This window comes from Amblyomma mixtum, chromosome 5, assembly GCF_055824585.1.
Source record: "Amblyomma mixtum isolate Tamu chromosome 5, ASM5582458v1, whole genome shotgun sequence".
In the NCBI taxonomy this organism is placed as follows: domain Eukaryota; kingdom Metazoa; phylum Arthropoda; class Arachnida; order Ixodida; family Ixodidae; genus Amblyomma; species Amblyomma mixtum.
Genome location: NC_143016.1, coordinates 120,001,286 through 120,028,604, shown reverse-complemented (window position 1 = coordinate 120,028,604; position 27,319 = coordinate 120,001,286).

The window sequence follows — 27,319 nt, the reverse complement described above, 5'->3', positions numbered from 1 at the left end:
AGCCGGCCTCCACCTCGCGCCGTCGCCGTGGGACCCCTAGCCGTCACACCCGCGCATTCCCGCGCATTTCGAACGCGCGTTCACACTCGGTGTAGGTGAAACGCTCGCTCTACCGTGCAGGCAGACGCGGCTTCCGTGGCAATCCAGGCGCTCACCCAACGCGCGTCTCGGGGTTAGTCGGCGTTCGCTGTAGCCATGCCGTTGTCTTCCCCCACGACGAAGGCTTCTAGTGGTTGTATTAAAATGACCAAGTATTCAACCAAGGAAAGCCATGCAAGACCAAGCCTAGCCACTAATATGCTTCGCATTCCCCAGGCTTAGCCAAGCTGAGCCTCAGCAATTTTTTAAAGTCGAGAGCTATTCCTCTTGTATACAGTTCATTCTCAAAGTTGCTTAATATTTTTCTTTAGTGCGTAGCAGCGCCGTTTCCGTACACTATTGTTTCCGAAACACGTACTATTTGTCTGCTATAATATGTACCGCGCAAAAATTCAAAATGTGTTCATTAAGCACTTGTTCAACCAATTTTGAAAAAAATTGGCAGGATTTAAATTGGCCTGTAGTTTTTAGTGTCATTCCTGTCACTCCCTTTCAATATTACCGATAACTTCGGAATTTTTTAATCATCACGAAAAAAACCAGTAGAGAATTTTAGATTGTAGATGTATGAGAGTGGTTTGCTAATGTACAGCGCGATTCTTTTTTATAGGCTATGTTTTAATGCCATCAACACAACAAGCTGCTGAGTTCTTTAATTTGAGCAGTTGGCTACCTATTTCCGTCTCATCTGTCGGTCCGAGAAATAAAGACCTGCCTATACCAGTCGAAATATAAGATCTATAAGTAGGGTTATAAGTGACCAAAGCGTTTGATGATCTGGTTTTTAGAAAATGTCGATTAAACATATTCGCGATTTAATATACTGTGCATATTGTTCTTTTATCACTTATCTTGAAAACAGCTGAGGCTTTCTTTAATGTTAGGGAAAAGTTCATTTAATGATTTCCAGACTTTTTTTAGGGTCATTAAGAATATTAGGGATCTTATTCTCATAATACCTTTCGAGTGCTAGCTTCATATCCCGGTTCAGTCTGTTTCTCACTTTCTTTAATTTTATTAAATGCTCCGGTTGCCTCGTCTTTATAAAAGCCGCAAACAGTCTTTATCTTTCTTTCATCCTTTTAACAGCTCGTTTCGTTGTCGGTATGTGATTTCCTACATATCTTATTCCGTTTAGTCTGTCTAGGAAGGAATACGTTGTCATAAAGATTTTTGATTATTGCCGCAGAACGGCCGAACGCCTTTACAAGATGTGTGAAGTTTTAGATGAAAGACCAGCCTATTTTGCAAACTGATCTTATAAAAATCAGTATTTTTGTTTCACGTTTAAAAAATACAAATATCGGCCAGTTTACACCTGGAGCACAAATCAAGCAGACTTTAAGATGCCTGCTAGCAAACATATATGATCGCAACACGCACGGGATTTCATTCCTTCTCTTATAGAGCACACATGCGTACTGACTAAAGTTTCTACTGAATCACCATGAACAAAGCTCCATCCTATTCTCAGCTCGCGCCAATGCAACGTGTGGCCATTTCAAGGTAACATTCGTGCGTAATTTGTTCACTCGCCGGCAGTGCAAGACATATTCCTGCTGGGCTGACATGATATTCAGAAAAAAATGTACAGGAACCAAGGAATGTTAAGACTGCGTGAATTCGAGAAGAGGCCAAGTAGGCAATGGGACACCGTTATTTGCCTCTTGACCTTGTCACACTGGCACGGTCTTAACTTTCCTCGAAATGTGCCAACTACCCAGTAAGAACTTTCTCCTCAAAAGTAACTTTTTGCCGTAGAGAGAGAGAGCGCGAGACAGTAACTTATATTGTTCTGATTAAAGAGGTTGTGCCTGAGAAAATCCTTCAATGAAGATGTTAACGCTTAACTACGTTAGCTAATTTGCGCGAACAGGCCGGGTTGACAGCGCCTTATAGTTATATTTACAACTTGTACGTGGTTTAAGTAACTTTTGTGGTTTATAAAATTGCATGGAAACTTTCGTCCACATTGTGGAGTTTGCTTCTGCATTGATATCATCGTAACATTTAACGTCACAGACAAAGAAGTCCATCATGAAGAGTTGTCAATATTAAGGCACTGACAGAAACCGTAACGTGCGTGAACGTAAACGTCAAGTGAATAATTTTCTTTCAAACATTTATTGTTGGATATTAGACAAAAAGCCTTCTCATAAAACGGCATATTTCTGCTGCTCATTTTGAATGCGGAATTCTGGTTCCAAAATTATGTGTCCTATTGATGAAATCAGTACTGCAGTTGGTGAAAATAATGAAAGTAACCATAAAAATATGAAAAGAAGAATAAGAACATGAACCGAACAACTACCAAATAAAGAACGAGAAGATATGAGTACGCTTCAAGTCGCCGCTTAGGCTAACAGTACCACCGCTGTTTAGCATTCCGGACTAGTCTGGACTGCCAAAGTTCATGAAGGGCCAACAAAACCCAAATTGACCGTTAGTTCTAAACCACGTCCATGAAGGGCTGAAGCTAGAACGTGTGGAGAGGTTGCTTTCCACGTCGACTGTTTCGACTTAGTGAGGCATGTTGACGGCCTAGTTGGTTATTATGCGAAGCATGCTAGCCGCACAACCGAGCTCTTCCTTGCTGCGCCGCGCGCGGCCGCGTAGCTACCACTTGACCTACATCGGCGCACCACGTGATATGACGTCACCACAGCTGTGAAAGCTGGGGCTCAACTCGTGCGCTCGCTTGCGGACGCACAGCCTCCACCGGCGGCCTAACTCCCACTCCTTCCGCTAGGGGCGCTGACGTCACAACAGCTGTGAAAGCTGGGGCTCAACTCGTGCGCTCGCTTGCGGACGCGCAGCCTCCGCCGGCGGTATGCTTCGCATCCTAGGCTTAACCATAAGCTAAGCCAGGCCATATTTCATCTTGAAACTTGGGAAAAAACCCACCTAGGCGCAAATTATTTCACGACACAAAAAGAGACGAGGAGACAACGTGAAATCATTTGCGCCTAGGTGGGTTTTTTCCCAAGTTTCAAGATGTTTCGACTTAATCGAGGCTTGCGTCTTTTTTTAGTAAAGCTTGGTATAGAGCTCCATTTCCTGGTCCTATAAATGACAGCCATATTGAACGCGCCTGTCCCTCGACAAAGCGTAGTGAAATAACCCTTTATGACTGTCATGGTAATATAAAATTCAAGGAAAGCAGTGGAATTAGGCGTGAAATGGATTTATAAAGGCGTCTAAAACGTCATTGATGAGCCTCCGGCCACTAACCAGCTATCAATGCTCCGGCGATTCATCCAAACGACTCTTCATGTAGAAAGAGTATGTCTTGTCATCCAGCCAAGAGCAACGAATTTTCGAGTGCCAATAGGTTAATTTTTCACCTAATCATTCCTGCATCACCAGCACGCTGATGCCAACCAGTCGTCGTCCAGGGTCAGTTTTCATGCAATTTCATTTATTTATTTCTTTAAAATACCGCAGACCACGTAAGATCCTAGCAGGAGGGGCAGAGTAGGTCATCAGTCATTTAAAAAGAAATTACAAGCATTAAAGAATAAAAAACAGATAAAGAAAAACAAAAAACTCCAAAAAAAGTCAGGCATCGTTATACAAAACCGAAACTCAAGAAACGAGGAGGTGACGTTTAAATGCTGTCGCAATATTACCTGGCTGGAAAATTTAAAAAGGTAAGGCATCCCATTCGCATACAGTTCTTGGGAAGAAGGGAAAAAGCTGTTTTTAACTTTGTTTGTTTGGGCGAAAATTGGCGCAAGTGAGTGTTCCTGCGTGTCTGGTTTTCCTCGTAAAATGAGCTTTGACTCATTTCGGCAACTTCATTCCTATTTATAGGCACTGATTAAACAAGGTGAGGCGACTAACTTTTCATACTTTTCTCCTGAATTCTGAAGTGTGTATGTTGTTTTTTTTCATTAGCATAGATGGCGAATCATCTCTTCTATATTTGCCAAAATAAACAGCACAGCTTTCCATTGCATACGCTGGAGATGCAGGATATCTTTTTTACTATGCCCGTCCAATACTACCACCGCGTATTCAAGTTTTGCTCTTATGCAGTTGTCATGTGCCAGATGTTTAGTACTGGCAGAAGCAGTCCTAAGTTTTATATTCCGGAACCAAAGTTTCCGAAGCGCAGCAGCCCAAGGTTCTAATATATATTTCGACCCGGTTAATTTATTTTAACCCTAACACCAAGGTATATATATGACTCCAACTCGAATTATCGTTTTGAAGTTAGTATGTGAAAATACATGGAAATTTCTTCCTTCTTACTCGTAACAGAACTGTTTCTTCATGGTTTAACTGCATACCGCAGTTGTTTCACGAGTGGGAAATGTCCTGTGAGGTGGCGTGTAATGTTTCGTGATCTTTTGCGCACGTTATTGCCTGTACACAACCCAGTCATCGGTAAATAACCAGGCATACACTTGCCTAGAAACAACATCTAAACAAGTCATTGCTAACAATTAAAAAGGGGACACTTCCCTGGGGCACGCTATAAGTAACCTCATCTATACACGCCAAAATATCGCCCACCACTCAAGTGAGCGTCCCGCGACAGAGCACCATGCAGCCCCTCGGGATGCAAATCGGCTATTAGGTGGGCTGCGAGTCATTTTACGTCTACCCTCCGTTGTGGTTCACTTCGCTTGGACGTTCGTGCAGCGTGGGACAAGTTAGGTTAGTGACATCATTTACAGAGTCAGAAAATAAGCAAATTATGCGCGTCTATTTTTATTTGGCAACAAGTGAACATGCAGGCTGACGCAATTGAGAAGTTAGTTAGTTCTTTTAATTTCGTTAACAAGGAGTAAATAAGTTCATATAGTGTTTTTTGAAGACAAAATGTCTTTTTTTTTACTAGAAGCTAAATGCGGTCTGTGTAATGCCCTCCACTTTACGTCAGATGGTTCGGATATTTTTAGGTGGGCACTATTCACTGTTTCCCGTCACTGTACAGGCGTTCTTTGGATACTTTCTCGCACCCACTCGCGAAAACGATTTCCAGGAGCTGAGAGTCGTCTGTAACGCTAGCACTCCCGCCCACGTGCTTAGAGTTCCGGAAAGATTTCCCCGGGGCTTAATTCTCGGCGCACTGAGGTCGGCGCTTTCTGCATGCTTCGCAAGCGCTAGCGCGCGAGAAGGAGAGAATGAGAGCCATACTGAACGACAGGGCTGGGCAGGCGTGCTCCTAAAGCGGGATTAAACTGGCACTTGCCAGCCTCCCATTCACAGCAGTTTCATCACTGTGCCTGGTTTAGATTAACGAAGCTGGGTCTCGAGTGTAAGAGAACATTAGCGTCAGTGGCGCTCTAGGAAAATCTCAACGGCAGTTGGTGGCCTTAACCGTAAGTGAAGCTTTCTCGCGAGCCACATTAGTGTGTCAAGTAGTGCTCACTATTTCGGGGCTGCGTTGCAGCTTTGATGAGAAAGGAAAGAGGGGCAGTTGAAACTTTTCTTCCTGCTACACCGCCGTCTAACATCCTCCATTTTCTAAGCAGAGCTCCAGTTTCCAAAATCACGTGCCCAAATGTCCTCTGCTAGAGCTGAGGATCTTAGTTCAAAGCAGGCAGGGATATCAAAATGTTTGTTCCAGCTTAGAACCGTGCACTGTTGACTGTCGCAGCCTAGAAGTTAATAGATACTTCAAAATGCAGACGCGGCAAACCAAACTGCCCTAAGTGTCTGCGTTTTCGGTGATCAGTTACATGGTAGAACGATAATTTCAAATTGATAGAAAAATTTCGGCACCTCGAACTGCGAAGGTAATCCCTCACATGCTTAAGCAGTGCGTGCATAAATACGCCGAATTATTTTTTTCGCACTAAAGTTTTTCAAACGAAGTCGATTTGTTTTATTGATATTATGTTCCTTACTAAAATAATAAATATTACGTTCACATTTACGCGTGATGTTGGAAAGCCTGGCTCACATTGCCGGCGTCGGGCTCAATTACATCATTCAGCTGAAATTCGCAGCTGCGAACGCGAGTGAACAATTAAGTTTATTGTTTTTGAATATCCTAAACTCCAGGCATATGAATTCTCATTTGTGCAGAGAGTCAACGTATAACCTTTGATTAAAGATAGCAATACTAGTCGCTTTAACGAGGCTCCTCATTGCAAAACTCTGGCGTTAACCAGTCGTCCGTATTCTCTTTACCATTCCCTTGCCTCACATGCAGCCATAAAGAGAGGATAGCATAAATTCGAAATGGTGCTTCCAGACCTAGTTACCGGACGTGTCATCTCCATGACTTCAGGGAACGACACAGCCATTCAAGAAGCTCGTAAAGTGGAACTGGTTGCCATAACATGGCCATTTTAATCTAGTTTTAGTGGCCGGAAAAGTTTCAGGAAGGAAGGAAGGAAAGAGGCTTTAATGGATAATGGAGAGGTCTGCCTGGTTATAGGCCTGGCATGCTACTCCAGGTGAGGATGAAAGACGAGGGTGAAAAAAAAGTGACATCAAACATACTCAACACTCACGCACTCTCACACACACAATGATTATCACAGTATGTTCACTAAACCCGTGTCCCTTAGAAAAACTAAGAGAGCTTTTGTCCCTCGCTCAGCCGAAGTTGCATCAGTCCAGGGTCCAAGTTTCAGGAAAACTGTCATTGTTTCATACGCCATTATGTCTTTCTGCATGTTGCCGGAACGACGATGCAAGCACTCGCAAGGGACGAGAAAGGCTGAATAGAAAACGCTTGCAGTTCTATAGATAGCCCCTTGCACGAACGGTACAACAAAGTAAATTGCCTGGACAGCACTTGGGATGGGTTTTTTGTCGGGATGTCCTTATGCATGATGCAATTCTTCAATTCGCAATTCTTCAGTGTGTCAATTCGTTGGAAACCTTCCCGCCTAGAAAGGTCACCCCCCACCACACTTCCTGGCGGTTAAACATCTCCACGTGATGCGTTTTATTGGCTAAAAGAGCGTGATGCTTAAAGGTATACTGGAATTTTTTCACAGTGCAAGCAGTATTAATCTAGTCTACCCAGCTTCACGCTGTCGGTGTCGTCGTTCCGTCCGCATGCAACATTTCACCGCAGAAAGATGAACGACTATATACACACAGCTGCCGGCTCAGCTACGACCGCCTTACACCCACCCTACAGATATTCTACCCCGTACTCTACCCTGCGGCGGAGGCCAACTTCGGAAAGCGAATTTGAATCGGATGCCTTAACGCGGACAGTGTGGAGTACATCTGTCCTCAACCGCAAATCTGCAGCTTCATAGTCTACTGCGGCTTTTTGTGTTTGTTCACCCGCAGTTGGAAGCGTGTTGAGCGGCAGTGGCAGTCTGAATTTTTACCCTGTGGGCCGCCGCGGTGGCTCAGAGGTTATGGCGCTCGGCTGCTGACCCCAAATACGCGGGTTCGATCCCGGACGCTACGGTCGAATTTTTGTGGAGGCGAAATTCTAGAGGCCCGTGTAGTGTGCGATGTCAGTGCACGTCAAAGAACCTCAGGTGGTTGAATTTTCCGGAGCCCTTCACTACGGCGTTTCTCATAGACTGAGTCGCTTTGGGACATTGAACCCCTATAATCCTAATCCATTGTAGTACACTGTCGGTAAGCGGCTGTAAATTTTTCGGAACTATAAAGGGATATATTCTTATACAAGTATGTATGCTACGTCTGCGTACCACTTACCGAAATCGAGCCAGTGGCATTTTAAACATTAGGGATAGAAAAATAATTTTCCTGTATCAGTCATCCGCTGACTACTGTAAGGAGACGGTAGCAAGAAGAGTTGGTGCTTAGTATAATAGGAGTACACTGCCTTTATCTGCGTTTGACTGATACCATTCCCATCTTTTTCTAAATAGCTGGATGCAGTGTGTTCAAAACTCGGTTCTCACAATTTTTTTTTCCAACCACATGATAAGTAGTGCACGAAATTTGTCTTGGCATTGAGGTTATGACACCCGGCGAACAACAACTGAAGGGGTGATTGTTGCCTTCAAATTATAATGAAGTAATACCAATTACCAACTTTTAGTCAGTCCAGACAATGCGCATGAATATATTGGAAGCTTGGACGTGTTACTGTTCGGCAACTGCAATTTCGTGGCATTCTCCTAAACCCGGACCGTCTTCCGAGATATCAGCATCGAAATTTCCTCCTATATCGACATTATTCCCTCGGATGACGATTGCAGTCCACACAAATGTTTAAATGGAAATGAGTAAAGGGGCAGGTCTATTATTCTGCTAAGATTACAAGAAACACTTGCAAAACAGAGAGCACAGCTTGTATGTCATTTTAGGATAATTCAAAAACCGCTGCCTAAGTTTGTCTCTTTCCGAGCGGATGTTGAAGGAGGTCCGAGGTAACCGGAGAGCGGAGTCTCGATGTGCCTTGGCGTCTACTAGAGCACCCCCGCTGCTCGGCGAAGAGGGGGAGTGCGGTCGGCGGTGCTCGGTGAATGTAGACCGCGTTGGAGGTCGATTGGCAAGCGCGGATTGAGCACGTGCTTAAGGGATTCAGAGCGCCTCTCTCGACAATACGATGATGGGCGCCATGAAACTCGTCTATCGTACGACACGGATGCTGCGTATGGCGTTTCTTCGCTTTGGCTAGTCCAAACCGAAATGGGAACTTATCAGCTTCTCCAGTTGACACACGCCGTTAGCAGCCGGAATGCCATGGGCAATAGCTACGCTAGAAGGAGTAGTTCTGCTCGGATAATCGCCGTCTTGTTATCGTAACTTCGTGAATCGAGGGGAAACTTGAGGCTGGTATCTTTAGGCACTGGCGCGGGCAAGAATTGTGGGAAATGATGTCGTGCAGGAAGGCGAAAGCGCCGGTGCTTACACTATAAATTTCAACGCTAGATGCATTTGTGATAAATTTCAACAGATAATGTTACCTACTTTAGATACTGAGGGCACATATGATTGTCTCCTTTCATTTAGATGCGGCTGAAGAATCACACGTAATGTGGCTTTCGCGTATGACTATCCTTTTATTCAAAACAAAAAACTGCTAACGGTTCATTTAGAACACCCCGAATGGCTCATAAGTGCTAACAGATATACATATATATATATCTAGCACCTGTCCATTGCTATTCCCCGTGTCAGAATCTATAGGGATACGGAAAGCGTGATTGATTCTTGTCAATTGATGTTCCTTTCCAACTTTTCTATATCATGTCCACAACGCGCAATCTGTGCGCTGAAGGCGCCCGAAGCATAACCAAAAGCACAATAACTGTCTTCCATGTCTACCGCCGTCGCGTCGCAAGAGCTGGCACACTTTCAACGGCGCCCACTCTTTGCACCACGGGTATTTTATGATTCAGGTGCCACCCGAGCAACGTTCGTCTAACAAGAGGAAGCTGTCAATGCAAACATGCCATGAGTCTGATTAGGGGACGAATTCTAGACTGGTTAGCCCTGCAGTTTACAGGCTTAACCATCTCCAGGAAAATAAAGAAGCGAGCAAATTCGAGTTCCCGGTCAGCTGTGTTCAGGGAGTGTTCAGCACATCAGTGTTGTGATGTGAATAAGGTATTTTCTTTCCCTCCCGGTTAAGTCGCCTCTCCAGGTAGTCAAATACCATTCGGATTTGCGCAGACTTCAACAATAACCTGCAAGCACATACCCTTCCTCTAAAACACCTCGGTACCGCTGCCACTGTCGGTTAAACTTCTGGAACAAACCTGCAAGCGTCCATTGTCAGAAAACTGCGGGTGCACTTCAGCGATAAACGAATAGAATACCGAGCGCAAACCCGTATGTCCAACTTAGTGCTGTGTTCATAACCTGCTATGAAATCCTGAAGAGCGCTGCAGGGCCGGTGCAGCCTATCTCTAGGGGCATGGAAGCCAGAGAAGCTCCCGTGCAAACATAGCAAAGCGACAGCAGCGTCCACTGAGAAGCAGTTATTTGCGCAGAGCAATCAGAGGTGCACAGGCTTCACCTCTCTAGTTGCGCGCAGAGCTAACCCAAGCTTAGTTTTTCGAAAGGGACGGTTATGTCCTGCATGTGCGCCAAAAAGTTGAACCTGGTTCTGCAGACAGCCTTCAGTATCTAAATAAGTCAAATAATTGTGACGTAGGAATGATTTGTTCACAAAACGATGTAAGAAACAAATTGGAATTATAAAAAGTAGACGTCCAAAAAGTGCATGGAGCTGGGGATTCGGAAATGGATGAAGACTAGTGCGTTTCGTGACTTCCACAGCACTGCATTAGTTTCTTGAAATGAATGCGTGCGGTAAGGAAAGCGACTTGCTTCCTTCGTGGTGCTCTCACGCAGACAAATATGGCTTTCGGTGACCTGTTTGACTACGATGAAAGGGCGCCGAGCATTATTTGTGCATTTTATAAAAGTGGCTTGAGTTTGGCTTCCGATGAAACATTTCGGAAAACTTTTTAGAAGCTGAACCGGGATCCTGGTCTTCGGCTGCCATGAGAACATCAGCGCTTCTTTTCGCTGCCAGTTTCGTCGGAGCAAAGATTTGTGTGTAAAATGTAGAAAGGAAAGAAGACGACGAACGGGCGACTCTTCCTTTTTTTCAATTTCGATTCCGGAACGTGACATGTTGGTTCAAAAAATTAAAATTTTGACCGAGAAATTATTCTTACAACGATGATTCCTATGAATTTCGTGTTCATTTTTATGCCTTCAATAACCCCCGCGCGTAGTTAATATTTCGTTCGGTAAGCTTTCCTGCAGGTAGTTCTCTTTCGTTGCACATCACCTGACTGATGATGTCTCTGTCTGCTTTCGGACCACTTTTAACCAGAAATCACACCCCACTTTTAGTAGGCCTCCTAAAGTAAATTCCTATCCTGTTTTACTACAAATTTACTAAAATTCACTCACTTTATAATTATTTGAGAAGTGTGAAGAACTTAACCTTGACGACCCTGCGTCATCAAAGTTTATTGTCACCAGTGGACTTTGGCTCATTCTGCGAACAACAGTTTGATTCGTTAAATTTTTTTCGCACTGCAGATGCGTTTACTTGCGGCAGTGACTGAAAACGCCAACAGCCAGTTGCTCCTGTGTCGAGAATAATTTAGCAGTATTTCAAGTTTGGAACAGAAATAATGTGCATAGTTTTAAAAATACCTTCTGCATCTTAGAAATACGGGCCATGATCGATGGAATAGCTACAAAAACACGTTTGCCATTTACACTAAAAAAACAATACTTACGATTTCTCTTGTCAGTGCAACAAACGGTAAAATAGCATGGTGCCATAGTGTGCTCCAAATAAAACTCGAGAGTATCTAGCAGCTGAGCTTCTTCACAATTTTGCTACCTAATTGCGCTTTGGTCAAATGTTTTTAGGGGAATCCCCCAATGTGAAGTAGATTTGTAATAAGGTAGTAATTACTCATTGACAACCACCCGAGCGCAGACTAACGGCTACAAAGGAAAGCTATACAACTTTCTCAGAAACTTCGTAGTTCAAAAAAAATTCGCCCTGGTCCGGGCTTCGAACCCGACACGACCGCTTCACTGGAGCAGTCGCTCTACCAATTGACCTAACCGGGACGGCGAGCTTATGGTAGGGCAAGGACGAATTTATCAATTACACGAAGTGGGAACTGCGTTGGTCAATTGTTTTTAGGGGAATCCCTTAAGGTGGAGCAGATATTTAATAAGGGAGTAATTACTCATTGACATCACCCCGAGCGCAGCCATACGGCTACAGAGGAAAGGTATACAGCTTTCTCAGAAATCTCGTCGTTAAAGAAAAATTCGCCGTGGTCCCGGGTTCGAACTTGGAACCAGGACGAATTTTTCTGCAGAATTCGTGGTAGTGCCGATAGACAATCACCGCGAGAAACAGCACAGCAGAGTAGCGAAGATGTGATGCCAAAGAGATCTGCAGTGTAGAAAAAAAATCCAAATGCATCACTAAAATACTCATTTAAAAGTAATTTCTTCCCTTAAGCGCAGCGAAATTAAAAGCCGAAGACATAATATGTCCACATAGGCAGGGCAGTTCTGCCTAACCCCGTCGAATACCTATATGCCTCAAAATTTACGTTTTCAGAGATCGTTACGGGACTTTCTTCACTCCTGAACCACAGAACAAATTACTGAATGAAACGGGGCTGGCTTGCTGAGATGAAAATATGCTAATGCGTCTAATCGTTCAGCGATACGTTTGAACGAGCGTTGTGGAATAAAATTAATTCTATGGTGATGCTGGCATAAATACAAAAATGAAATAATTGCTTCTAATTGCAAAATGTGACTCTAGCTGTGGATGGTGCACATCACAATGCTAAAAAAGCGCGCTTCTTTCTGACCGGATTTACCCCTACCAGTTCATAAAGAACCGCTCAGGAAATGTCTCCTCACAAGCAAGAATGTCGGCTCACGCCTATATGACCAAAATCGCTTTTAAAGCCTCCAGATTCAATAACTGCTGCACTACATCAAACGGGGACTGCGATATTGAAAATCATTTTTGCCTCTTAAACCCTCTTTGCACAATAGATGGTATGCTGGCACTTTCAGAACTCCTTCAAAACAGATAACAGAGGGAAGGTTTTCGGTAAAGCTGAAATTTGGGCGAGTTGATATGCATTCACTAGAGGGGAACCGAGCAGTAGCGGCGGCACATAGCGAATACAAGCGCTGCTTTGAATATGTCCCGCCGGTGTTTCACTGTTCTCCTGCAATAGAAACTTTTCAGTCGGCTTCTAGTAATGGTGACTTGCAAAAGCCGAAAATTTCTAATACCTTGGATGAAATGGATTTGGCGTGAAAATAATTTCCTTCATGAAGTTGCGTACACACAGAGTATATCTTTGTTTTCCCGATTTCTGCTCTGATATTCGACCTTTCGAAGCGTGCACGAACGAAGCAATGTGGCTTCAAAGTATGAAAATCCAGTTCAAATGAGAGTTTGTCGAACATGCGGTTGCTTAAGAGCATCAAACTGTTACCTACAGCATATCAGCTGCACCGAGTACAAAAAAGCAGGAAAGTTTTGTGGGCCTATCACATGATATTTTTGGGATCCGAAGCATTCATACAACAACTCTGCAGAATCTCCCACTCTATGTAGGCAAACACGTCAACTTAATAGTGGAATCAGTCATTTGCATCTCCACAATACGGGAGAACATTCATGCCTTTCTTAGGCACTGGCTCGGGGCGAGCAGCGAGCGGCTGTGTTCACTGCAGCTGCCTGTATGAATTCCCCAAAATAGCCTGGCAGTCATGCGTTGCGGTTATGCAATTCCAGTGCTTCGGTTCCAGCTTTCATTGCGCAACGCAGGGTTTTTGGCGCAGAAAACACTAACTGGGAAGTTTTGATCCTTACGTATTTGAGTTCCAAATAAGGTCATTCGGGCTGTTCCGAAGAAGCGCTGCAAAGAAAGAGGAAGTGCCTAAAACTGTCTTTTGTGAGCTCCTTGGGTGTGAAAGTCACTGCGTAGTTACCGAGGGCAGCCACAGAATGCAAAACAAACTACTGATCTTGCTAACGCATGTATGCATCGGCGACGATAACGCGAGCGGGTGGTATTCGATGCGTTGTCTGCAGTCGCGAAATTTACACATATGCTTTCAGCGATCCTCAAAAGCATACCAGCTGCAGCCGTGGTCTAACATATGCATTCAACACCACACCTGAGTGGAATATCGCACGCGCATTTCACATGAAACAGTGCATTATCGCGTGTGTTTCGACTAACTACGCAGCAAGTATAATCGCAGAGAACCCTTGTGAGTGACTCTGCTCTGGTAGTTGCGCTTTCTGCTTTCGTAAATTGCTTACTGTGGGTGGTGAGCGGTAATGAATCAGGGTACGTTGTGCCTAACAGTAATCTGCCTCTTTTGGCCATAGCTGTCTGCAGGGGATGCACGCATAATCTTCCCGAACCCTCATCAGCGGAGTGGCTGAATTTTTTCTCGCAAAAAACCTTGCCTTTCGTGGTGGCGCCTCGCGCAGTGATGGCGTGATCACCCGCGCTGGGATACCCACTCTTTTTTTTAATGAGCCAAATGAGAGTCGACGCATCATAGCTGGTATACTTCCCGCCTACTTTTAAGCACATCTGAAGGCATGTTCGCTTCTCCACTGCGCTGAAAACATCAAAGATCGCGTGCTCGTATAGCGCTTCGCACGCCGACGATGTGCATGCATACGCGTGTCTACATAAGCGCCTTCTGAAAACGAGGGAAAGAATTGGCAGTGGTTTAACTCTGGTTAAACCTGGAGGATTGCGAAAGCAACGAGGAGAAAGAGAGAGAGAGAGAGAGGCGATGGAGAGCGCGCGGCAGCGGTAGCGGCCCCGGCACACGAGCTAAGCGCCGCTAGTGCGCATGTGCAACTGGCGAGCGCTGCGGCGGCACCTCTGAGTCCACCGAGCAGCGACTCAGCCACTCACCCATTCTCCTTGCCTGGTTTTTGAGCCACGAAGAAGAGTACCGTGTCCGCGGGCATCGCGACCCGTTTGCCTTGCCCGACGATTCTTTTCGGTGGCATTACCGGCTGCCGAAGAGCACAGCACTGTGACTGCCGTCTGCTGAGCCGGGCTGCCGCTCCCCATACGAACTTACTTTGCACCGTCGTAAACATACGACGAAACAGACGGTGCCCACTGCGACGAGATGGCCTTGGCAGCCTTCGCGCTCGCGGCTACATGTCCCTACAAGGCGTTTTAATGCACGTTAGCGCCACGAAACAGTGTCCGCACGAGCCAAAGAGGATTTAAAGCAATGTGACGACTTTTACAAACAAACAACTGAACATTAAGCATCTCCGTGTTGTTGTTCATATGCTTCAACCATCGATGCGGCTGGAAACAGCACTGGACGAGGCCATAAGGCATGCTAGGGCCCCTAAATAGTTACCTCGCACGCTACGCAGACACAAAACGTACATGACAACGTTCATACACGCATCACTGAGGAAAAACGCCATTTGATTTGTCGACAATATGTTTCAGAAACCGACATGACAAGCGCCATTTTCTTCACCGCTTAAACCACAATCACGTTCTTAAAACGAATGATAAATTTAAGTAAGTGCCATCAGTCTTCCATTCTAAATACTCATTGACTGTAGTAAGTACATTATGATGCTTGAAATAAAAAAAAACATCTCTGCAATAATTAACCACTACTAATCAAAGATACCAAACTACTGCTGCTAGTGAATCAGCAGTGATATTTGTCACTTTTCGGAGTGAATGAAAGGATCACCGATGAAAGTGCCGGAGGCGTTTTCTGTTACTTCGAGCAACTGTACGCAATTTTTTAGGCCCCACCCTAATGCGACCTGTCGCAAAAGGCGACACCGGGAGAATACCATCCCAGCTTTGCGCCGTGTGTCGTCACTGCTCCTCGCGCACGCGCAGTAGGGCCTTGTTTCAGCTGCGCGAAATGGCTCGGCGACTCGCGTAGTGTTGCTTTCGCAACAAAAACGCTTCGCTATTTCATAATGCGCGCAGCCTGCACAAAGTAGCCGATTCGACGGCTGAAATGAGAACGAAATCTCTTCGCCAACCGCACTGCGAGCCCGCACAGCGTGAAAGCCGATGAGAGCTTGGGGTTTTAAACCTGCTACGTACAACGGTTACAAGCAGCCTTAGTGAACAGAATGCGAGGCGAATGTTTGAGCGCTCGTGTCTGCGACTAAGCTTTCTCTCTGTCATCTGTTTTGCATTGCTTTAATCACGAGATCTTTTACACTAGTGGCCATGCTCGTCGCGCTGCTTTCGTCGTATTTCAGCTAGAGTAACTGCCCATCGATGCAGTGAAAGTGTTTGTAAACAGGTCACTATCTGGCACTGCACTAATTTCCCAGTGGCGGCGCCACGGGTACCTCGCCTTTGCGTAATTTTCCGGCTTATAAAAGTGTTGTGTTCGGTAAAAATGACATATTTGCTATCAGATAAGCCTACCTTGTCAGTAAAGCTTGACTTAGTAATTCACCTTTAGTGTCTACTTAAGAAACATAATCAAATACGAAGGTTGCAGTTAGTTTCATATGTTATCACTACCAGACGTTTGAATCCTCATTATAGCTATTCGTACATAATATCAGGAATGCATTCGATAAAAAGAGGAGGAACAATAAAACTGCTATCAAATATGCACAATTATCAGCTTCGCTTCAATCGCTGACTGAACTTTCAGCCATCATCTGCAAGAGCCACAGCGCATCTGAATCGCCAAACTATTTCTTTGGCTGCTGCAAACTGTTTTAAATATTTATTTCTTTCCAGAAGCCGACCCTAATGGAACGAATTACTTGCTCATGTGTTTCGTTTGGATATGTGCTTAACTTAATGAATAAGTAATTAACATGTGTTGTTTTCAGTGGCTGCGACGTTTTGTTTTGCTTTGGCCCCCTGTTGTTCGTACCTTTTTTCCTTTATGCAATATTTTACTTGCAATTAACATTTTGTATCGCCGGTATTTTCTGTGCTTATTCTTGTTCTTCTTGAACCACGCATAGAGCTCGACGCCTGATTAATAAAAGTTATGTTTCTGCTCTTATTACTTTATGTAGCCGTTAATATCGAAGGTACTCAACAACGAAGAAAAAAGCTTGTACGCTTAAGTAATAAAAACAGAAATATCAGATCAACACGATAACGGTTCATGCAGGTTTAATTTTCGCACCTTCCTGGTGTTTGTTGGAAGCGCGCCAAAATTTTTAAATACAGGCTTTTTGAGGTACGAAGATGACTTCTGACGCATAGTACAACCATTGTTTGGGTACACGAGAAAAAAGGTGGATCCTTTTGAATGTGTAGGTTGTAGACTGATTTATACTGGATTGTTTAGTAATTAACTTTAGAAGAGGCCTTTTTACAATAGGGATTCGTGCCATATCAACACAGTATTAACTTCGCAGCGCTGGCTCAGCAATTTTTTACTATCAAGTGTGCCTATTTTGGGAAATAAGTAGGGGGATTTCGTCAAACGCCTTCTTTACTGAAATTTGATTCGGGTCTAATTTAACAAGAGTACACGAAATTATTTAACTTTGGTATAAGAATAACCGGTTTTTTTAGGGTGATTCCATGTGTCACTTAGCGTTGGATTGTTAGACAAGATATGCAGCTCCGCATGCAGATCAGAATTTCTGAGGCACATCATGCTGGCACTAATTCGCAGTGGTGCGTGCTTACCACGTTTAACTTTTCACGCACTCGAAGACTTATGAACTACAAGAAGCGTGTATAAATACGCACTACAGTGCTCCATTTCTTACCATATGTAGCGCTCAGAAAATGACGTTTACAGGGCAGACATGCCGAAATTTCAGGTGCGTGAATTCTATAAGAATAACGAGGCCTGGACAGATTGCACATTGTGACACTTTCCCGCAAGCAATAAACGCACATCGAAATTGGAGCTATCTGGAATTTCCATCAATTTCAGTTATTAGCACGCAAAACAAGAAATACGTATGGGTTAAAAACCAGAAATTAAATAAATGTTTTTGGTGAAACGCATCCACTTACGTTCATGTACACTTCCAAAAATTAAGGTTTATGTCCACTTGAATTCCGGCAAGTCGCGTATTAGCGAATCAAGATCACGATCCCTGTCAGAAGCTCTTGAATAAAACAGCGTCCTATATACCTGCACGGCGCAGCTGGGGTGTATGCATCGTAATTAATTTTTGCTCTGTACTCAGGGCAGCGAAACAAATTCTCAGGCCTTATTCTCATCGCTAATACCTATCTGCCACCATTTCCGATCCTGCCTTCGCCCGTCCTCGGCTTTGCTGGTTTTTTTCCCGAAGGGGGTAAAACACCAACTTGCTTCAACTGCAAAAAGAAGCAATAACACGCTGCGCAAAACGATACGCAAAACAAGATTTCCCTCCAAGCCATTTTACCTCAAGGGGAACATAAATGCTAACAGAGGAGTTTGGGCATGCATAATGAGAATGAATGTTTGAACAATCTAGTCCACGTTCAGCCGGGTTTTTCGCAAGAAGACCACGTTCGTGGCTCTGGAAGTGCGCCTGAATATTTTAGGTCAAAACTTTTGAAAAACCTCATTTCTGCGACATGCCGGCTCCCTCGAGCAGTTCACCTTAACTAGACTTGCCTTGTTGGCCCACGATTGCGCAAAGAAACGAGTTAATTACTCCGCACGGGGACCTGGAACGGGTAGTTAGGTGGAACGTAGTAGTTTATGACTGAAAATGCTTCGGAAAAGCTATCACCTGCAATGAACAGCTTTCACCATCGCCTGCTAAGCCGTATAAACGTCCAAAGCTGGTTCGGTCACTTCGCTGAAACAGGTTGTGTTAAGCGGTGTAAGGCCACCTGTTGTATATTTAATCTCACGGAAGCACGTGGGGAGAGAAAAGCGGCACACTATGCCTAGAAGGCAGCTATGCTCTAGGCTATAACATATTTAACGCTAGCTGTACTGCTCTCTTGGTAGCAGTTTAAAAAGAATTTTTTTCACCGCATTAGAAGAAGTACATGATTTAGCTGCCAAGTGTACGGTAGTAGCGGGCTTGAGCGCATCCCTTTTCTCGTTCCCTTTTCAACCGCATCGTCCTTATTCTCCAGTGCAGGGTAGCCAACCAGAAAACCATTCTGGATAACATCCCTGCCTTCCCTCTTCCTTTCTCTCTCTCTCTTTCTCGATTTGAGTGCGCGGCTCCTGTCCTGCAAGCGCAAAAATATACAAGAAAGCGAAAACAATTCAAGAAAGAAAGATTACGCAGCACTTTCATAGAGAAAGACTGATAAGGGCGTCCGAGGACAATGAAGTGTCTCTGTAAGGAGCGATTTATTGCTGTCCTCGATTTTTTTTGTCAGTTTTTGTTTTGCCACAGAAACCCTAATTTCCGAAGGGTAACCGGCGTGCATTAGTCGGTCGACTTGATTTTGAAAGCTTTGCTCCAGCTTGTGCTCACATGTCTTTGTCACATGAGCACATGTCACATGAGCCGACTTAACGCATAAGAAGTCTCGACGCAGCTCGAGGCACTCCTGTTCAGCAAAACCAAAGGCGTCAGAAAGAATGCGCAAACTGAACACTGCCGCAATAATTTCCATAAGGCGGCTGCGAGATAGTGTTTGCGTAACGTAGCCGAGCTTGGTGGTATGTGATGGCCGCACATTTATTTTACTCGTAAAAGGACATCTCCTGATTCATCTGTAGTATTGATGAAGACATCTAGAATGAGGACATGACCGCACTGGAGTAGCCAGGTATCGCATATGTCCTTATCCTCAAGTGTGCTCTCAGCTTTACTTATTCTGAATTTCATCCGGCCTGGATACTCAAGTTCAGAGAAAGTCGTTTTCAATGGCGACTGTCGAGCCTATATTACATAGCCACTGTAGTGCCACAAATGCGTGATCATGGCCCAGGTCAACGTTGTTTGCGGCACGTGGTCACGATATTCCGTGCTGTGTAGGGCTAAAACTGGCGAGGCGACTGTGTCGATGTATTTTTACGGCCGCGGGCCTCAAGACGCCTCACCAGAAGATTTCCCTCGTATAGAGAGAACTGGCCACTGCTACACACATGATGTGAAACAACTGTTCGCATCTCGAAGCCGCTCCAAACTTCAGAAGGCGGCGCTTTCGTCCCAAGCGGCCTTCACTGGTGCCGCTGCTATCAGCAAGTAAAAGGACTACCCTGCGGCTCCTTTACCTTGATATCAACCACGCAGTTCCGTCCAAGCATGGTCCGCTTATCCAATGTGCAGCAGGAAATGCTGAAGTCGCCATGTTCTGAATCATAGCTTATTATTGCCAAGTTAAGCATTCTAGCACAGCGTGAACCACATCAATGATCTCCGCCATGGCCTCGATGTAGTTCATGTGCTGAAGCAGGACCGGCAGTGCCCACGATAACCCTTTCAGTGCCACTAGAGACCATCCTTGCATCACTGAACTCAAACTATGCTTAAGATCAGCAGCGAGAAGACTGGCGACTCAAAGTGATCTTAGATCACTGGTTGGCGCTGTACGCGAGGACAATAAATAAGCGACCATCTACGAAAAATAGAAGCAGAAAGTAGGTCTTCGATGACTTAGTTCAGTACGTCAATGCCTTGAACGAACAACAGCTTTCCATGCAACCATTCTCTATGCGGGAAAAATTCAGAAGCACCTGCGGCTTTTCAAAAGCCAAGCTGTCAGTGGTGTAACATGTATACAAACGGTAGCTTTTGTTATTTACTTTTCATCACCATGACGGACCAATTTGCACAATGTTGAATGAACAATACTGACAAAGCGTTTCTTTTTCACCCTCCGGTCTCAATCTAAGGCTACACCACAACAGCATAGCTATTCACATATTTACTCTACGGCACGATGTGCAATCAAGCCTGAAGAACTTGTACTCCTCTGCCCGCCAGCTATTCTTTGTACCAACGCCATGATAATAGAAAGATAAAAGGGGTTTCAAAGACAGCACCCCTACCCAAACGACCACCCACACTCTTGGACTGCGGTAACTCTGTATATATATGGAACCTCCAAAATTTTCTTTTCCAGCCTTTGCATTGGAAGTCCCATTGCTGATAGAAGGTAGTGTCCGGAGAAGCGTTGTGCACTCCTCCTGCCACCTGCAACGATGGGCAGGTGGCAAAATGGACAGAAGGAAACACCCTCTCCACTTTTAAGGGAGAGGAAGAAGTAGCCGTATGATGGCTGTAACGGGGAAAACCCAGAAAAACATGAAAAAAAAGAAATTGCTCTCTAAAAGTAATATTAAGTAAGAATTATCACTAAAGAATGAGGCAAAATTAAAACAGCTAAGCAAAAAGCAAAGCAAAGCTGCTCAGTAGCTTCCTCAGCAAAGTGTAGCATATAACCTTTATTGAGCAAAGAAATACATAACAAAACATTTAAGAAAGCATCGACAAGGTAATTGGAAGAGAAGAAACTTAAGCCAGCACAAAACACGATGCAAATGCATTGTCTTCGCATAATGAGAACAAGGCGGCCTTGTATCTTTTGTTTCGCTCATTATCCTGCTTTTACTCGCCACTGGCCGGGTTGGCGCATAATCCACAATTAGCGCGGCAAGCCTGCCCCTTGAAATGTGGTTGACTAAATAGCAATAATATGCCCCAGGTCACGTGCACAGTTTCTTCTTCAGCGCATCGTGCCAAGGAGAAAAGGCTGTGCATACTGATTATCTCATAACATTGTGAGCCAAACTACAGATGTGGTTTAGCGATCGACCGTTGTATAACTAACTCAGATTATCCTCGCGGAAAACAAAGGTGACTCAGCGGAGAAGTACTTCCTCAATAGAAGCCCCGGAAGCACTTTCCGTGCCTCGAGACGCATTGAAATACTTTTAAAGAGTAGGAAACTATCCACATATCGGAAAAGACGGATCGTAAAGTTATCGAGAATCGAAACAAGATAATTTATAATGGTCTGAGTATTTCGTAAGCCTGGTGGTATGCATGACTGTCAGCACAAGCTGCATGCTTCCAAGCAAATATTTTGTGCTATTTGACGGATGCAGAATTAAGATAAAAACATATTTGCAAAACTTATTCAACACCAACACTGCTGAAATCTATATGGCTCATTTTTTCATTACCGCCTTTGATCTGATGTCACTGAAGGCTGGCGCTTTGTGGGGAAGAAGAAAACATATTTTAAATGTCAGTGCAGAAAGCGCAATAATGTTTGTGACTCCAATCTTTTATGTAAGCAACTAAAACTCCAAAATTTTGAATTTCTAAAGAATCTTTGACATTAAAGCAAGCGAGGGGTTTCAGCAACGCACTGAGCTAATAACTGTTACGTACCACACCTTGCAGTAACACTTTCTTCCTCCGGAGTAAAGATTTCGCGAAAGAAGATTAAGGTGCGTATCTCATTCCTAAGTATGAAGACGGATGGATCAATCAGTCATGGTTTTCTTTGCATTGCGAAAAGCGTATTTGCTTGAGCACACGATCTTTCTGCTGGCACACTTTACCTGCGCATTGCTCAAAGTGTTTGCGTAAAACTACGGTTTGTGTGACAAAACAACGGCAAATCATTGGCTGTGTTTGGTTACATACTCTTTTCTTTTGGAATAAATAGAGTGCTGCGGACTTGCGGGCCATAGGTTTAAGCTGTTGGTCGCAATAATTAGTTCTCGACGCTTCAACAGGTGCTTAACTATTCAGCGTTTACCAATCGCAAAGCAGCCCAGAACGCATTGCCTTTGCTGGCCAAGCGGGGCTTTCTCATGCCTCGCGGACTCGCAGTCCTGGAACACAGGATTGCCGTGTAAGGCAAGAAAGGAATGTTTTCTACGCGACCTTTGGATGGGGTGGGGGGAGGCGGGTTGTTTTCTTCGCTTTTGTGATGTGATCGCATTAGAGCCCCCATACCGGGGAAAAAAATTGGCAGTGGCTGAGCTCTGGTTAAGCATACAAGCGAAAAGCTGCAGTTATGCTTTGTTTGACGTCATGACTGTCGCAGTTCGCGCACAATGCACTGGGAGCACCACGTAACGGTGTAGTCAAGAGCATTATTTAGCCCTCCTTGCTCATGCGTAGTAGCTGTTTTAAACACGCGGCTGCAACGAAAGGTCAAACGGTGGCGAGGAGGCGAGCGCACAGTAGTAGCGCCGGTGAGGAGGCGGCGCACATGCGCAGTAGCGTGCGGCTGCGCCGAATGGTCAGGCGGCGGAGTCGGCGCGGCGGTGGCTGCGGCCACCTGCGCCGCGCGTGACGTCAGTCGGTTTCGCGCATGCGCAGCTGTGCCAAATCTTGGCTCCGACGGCTCACGCGAAGCGCGGCTGTGGTGCGGGTAGTGAAGCTTTTCGCTTCAAAAGGGCCCGGCGTCCGGTGTTCTCTCAGATCTCCTAGAACTACCTGCTCCTGCCTCTGTCGGAAAGCTCAAAAGTGGAGAGAGGCAAATAGCCTCTCCATTTTTAGGGCAGAGGGGAAAGAGGCAGGAAGATGGCTTTCTAAGAAGGACCAGGAGGGTAGGAACCGTAGAAGGAGGAGGTTCTGACGCGTCCGGAGGAATGCGCACCCTGGGGAGGTTGTTGCCATGGAAAAAACACACAATGGGTGGCTACCATGGGAAATAGAGGGAAAGGAGAAAGTGAGCTTAGAAGAAGAGCGGAGATAGCAGAGCGCTGCGCGTGCGGGATGGTAGACTTCCGTTAAAGTGGTTGTGTGCAAGCCACCTCCAGAACCGAGTGTCAGTAAATACTAGAGATCAAACATGGGATAGAAGCATCCAAAGAAGTCATGCTTTTAAAGTAGTCGAAATAATACAAAGCGTGCAGTAGGAGTGGATGTAAATAAATATGTAAAATGTTTCATGTCATGCGAAGGGGAATGAAAGTCTACTGCTAACGCATAGGCGTCGCATCCCCCCCACCGATGGCCTGAAAGGGAACAAAACCGTCCTGATTTTGTTTGCACTCCTTTGATGGAGCGCAGGAAAGGCGTTTTCCTGTAAGTTTCATCTTCAAAAGCCGTTCTTTCCGGGCGCCAATAAAGTGATGTGCCTGTTATCTGAACAGAAAACACCTCTGCTGGCTCCGTGTTGGGTGTCGCGACTGGCGGAACTCACTGCCAGGAAGTTTAAAAGAAAGAATCCTAACGATAGCTCTCGCTGTCAGAGCGTTGGGCACAGGGAAGGTGCTCAGAGCGTCAACTAATCGAGCGCCTGCCTCATCCAAGCATTCTTCGAGTTCCTTCCTACGAGGCACAAAATGTCAGAAGTTATTGCTTGTCGAGAATGCCAGCGTTCGAAACAACAGCCTGTACTCGAAGTCTAACGACGACCCGTCACCCTTCGCGCGCCAGGAAGTGAGGCCTTGCAGCGACTTCTTACACGACAGCCGCCGCTCACAGTTTTGTGCAACTTTCAGTGTAGAACAAAGGACGCATTTATAACATATCGGCCCAGGAAGTAACCAATTTTATCATAAGACCATAAAGGTGAAATCTGATAGAAGCTTAATTAAAAGCCTTCGTTCCTCTCCATGAAAACGGCGACCTGTCACCGGTCTCGTGGTAGCGTCAGGTTGTAGAGCAAACTAATGAAACGCGACGCAATCTCGGAGACACCCGATGGAACGCATCTCGACTTGCTATTTGAAATGTGACTGCCAAGTTGCAGCTTTCTACGCAGTATAATTTGGACACACACTTAAAAACAGAAATGGGAGCGCTTCCTGAAAGTTGCACGTGATGTTTTTTTTTGCTCCTTTTTTCGCACAGGCAAGTGATAACTAGCCCTTAGCTACTTAAGCATGAACAAGCAGTGTCGCATAACTGGTTGTGTGAATCATTTCAGTTGTTTTCTTCTTTTTAACATGATTTTTCGGGCTGATGGGTTGATGTGAAGAAGATAATCTAATATAAACTTAGCGCGCTTGTAATCACATCTGCATTAAAAACTACATGATGAAAATAAAAGCCGATGCTTTGTAACTGTACTAATGGAAGAGATGACTGGAGAACACGCATAATGAATTGACGAACCGATTCTACCTGCCGGGAAGAAACCCCTGATGGCAACCTGCAAAATAAAATAGCTAAAATAGTGCACTGCGAAATCAACTTTTGCTAAGGTTTATAGTGAATGATCTCTTCTCATGCAATCCTACTGAGTTGATGCGAAGGTTTCTACCAAATGTGGCGGGTGCGCTTGTTCTGAACTGTATTTATTGTATTTCTGCCTCACGACACTCTCGGTTCGTATTCGTACAAGCAAATGGAGCATGCGTGTCCCCTTGTATCTACCGAAATTTGGTGCGATTGGTTTGAGAGGCTGGACTTCGGTGATGATTTTCCACACACCCTCATTCCTAACTGTCCGAACTCCGGTTTGTTGTTTCATACAATAATTGATTGCGTGATAATACAAGACAGCCTTAAATTGCAAAAACTATATTAGAAAAACACACAGGTATTTCTACACGTTTCACTGCCGTCACACCACAGGACATGCGTCGATTTCAGCGGAAATAAAGGTAAGCGTTTTCTCTCTCTCTCTCTCTCTCTCTCTCTCTCTCTCTCACACACACAGACACACACACACACACACGCACGCACGCGCGCACACACACACACACACACACACGCACGCACGCACATACTCACTCACGCACGCACGCACAAGTTAAAGTCACCAGAAATTGAAAAACACAACAGGATTTAATTCACGACTTTTCGGCTGGAGGAGCATCCTGGTCCTCTGGTCCTCCAGCCGAAACATCGTGAATTAAATCTCGTTATGTTTCTCAATTTCTGACGACTGACGACTTTATTTTATATTGAGCAATCTGCTGCCAAGAAATCAGTTTGGGCGTGAACTTCACACTCTAGCTATTTTTTTCCGATTTCATTACTTCACGTACGTGCCACATTCGATAAATGTTCCTACTGACTATACGTGGCTATGCCATAATTCTCGATTTCACTTGCAAGAAGCACGGCGAAGAACCGCCCCACTTCGATACGCAAGTTGCAACATGCTTATACAGGGTGTCCACGCTAACTTTAGCCAAGGGTTAAAAAATAAAATATTTGAGGTAGGCCTGGCAAACCACTTACATACATCTACCAACCGGCTTGCGCATCATAGGCAATTTTTCGTTTTGCAATTAATTAATTAGCATTTAAGGTAAATTTCTAAATTCGTAAATATTGACTTTAGGCAGAAAACGCGAATAGCAAAGTTCGAGAGCGCCTTAAAAAAACCCCCATTCCATTTGTTACCGGTACAGAAAACCTCACTTGCACCGTCACGTTTGTAGACTGGCTCGCGCGGGCGCCGCAACCACCGTTGACATATCGGCCTGCCGGCGCATTGAGGTTGTCGCGCCTTGCCAGCAGGTGATTTCGTTCACTCAAGCCACGGTTGAGGCCACGGCCACGGTTCACGGCCAATCGTGGGCCGTGAATGCGCTAGTCACGTGATTTTTTTGTATTTCGCGGGCTTTCTTTGGAGCTCGGAAAAACGATACACGTGAGGTTTTCTTTACCGCAGACAAATGGAATGGGGGTTTCTCAAGGTGCTCTCCAACTTTGCTATTCGCATTTTCTGCCTAAAGTCAATATTTACGAATTTAGAAAAATTATCTGAATTGCTAATTAATTAATTGCAAAACGAAACATTGCCTATGATGCGCAAGCCGGCTGGTAGATGTATGCGAGTGGTTTCCCTGGCCTACCTCAAATATTTTATTTTTTAAGCCTTGGCTAAAGTTAGCGTGGACACCCTGTATACAACTCTTGTTCTGTCTTGGTAGGCTGCTGGACTCCCAGTATAGCCGCGTGCAATGGTTTTGGGATGCAAGCGATTTATTGCACTGATTTCTGCAGTTATATTAGTAAATACTTGAACCTATTGTTGATATTCCAATTGTTTCTTGATTCATGCATTTTTTCAATACTTTTGAGAAAACAAAATATGTCAAACTTCACTGAGAACAGAAAAGACACTGCACAATTATAGCGACAGCTCTCAATGAAGAAAATGTTGTCACAATTAAAAAGCCTCAGTAAGCTTACTATACTTCAATAGCACATTGAAGACAGAACAACCAGTAATATCGAAAGCCCTGCAGGAACGCGTTAGCATCTGTAAAGTTTTATACGGACTGGTGCCTCATGGCTTTTCAAGGAAATCAAACAGCATTTATGTTGAGGAGTGCGTCTAAATTCAGCAGAAAATCGAATCAGGCAACTTAATACTTGTTTCTCTCGTTGTAACAAGTAATAAGGCTTAGGATACAAAGATTGTCTGCAGGATAAGCATCAGCCGCCAGTATGGATTTCTTGCGGCGAAGCTATATTACAATAAGTAAAGTGACGACGAAATGTTGTGAAAGAAATTAGCGGCACTTTACTGGGTGAAAATTGCTATTCCGGACTGCCACACTTAGAACCTCAGGACACTTATTCTTCAATGGACCACAGGGGCATACCTTAGAAAGTTATCGGCAAGTTGCAAGAGCAGCGCCGAAGAACAGGAGAGAGAACGTCTCTCACTACGAAAGTGCAACCGTCCCCACAGCTCCTGCCACAATCTGATTCCGGAAATCAGCAGAGTTTAAGCCTAGCGGTCACCCAAGTGTACAGCGCTGGTTGTGTAGTTGGTACTACCCAATGGAGACAACAAAACGAGACGTTCGTCTGCCTATGACAGTCAGTTTGAGACCATAAAAAAAAATTGGAAGGGGGTTTGCCGAAAATTGTAAACGAAAATAGAAACAAAGCCTACAATGGCACGGCGAATGTGCTGAGCAAGTGCAATTAATAAATTTG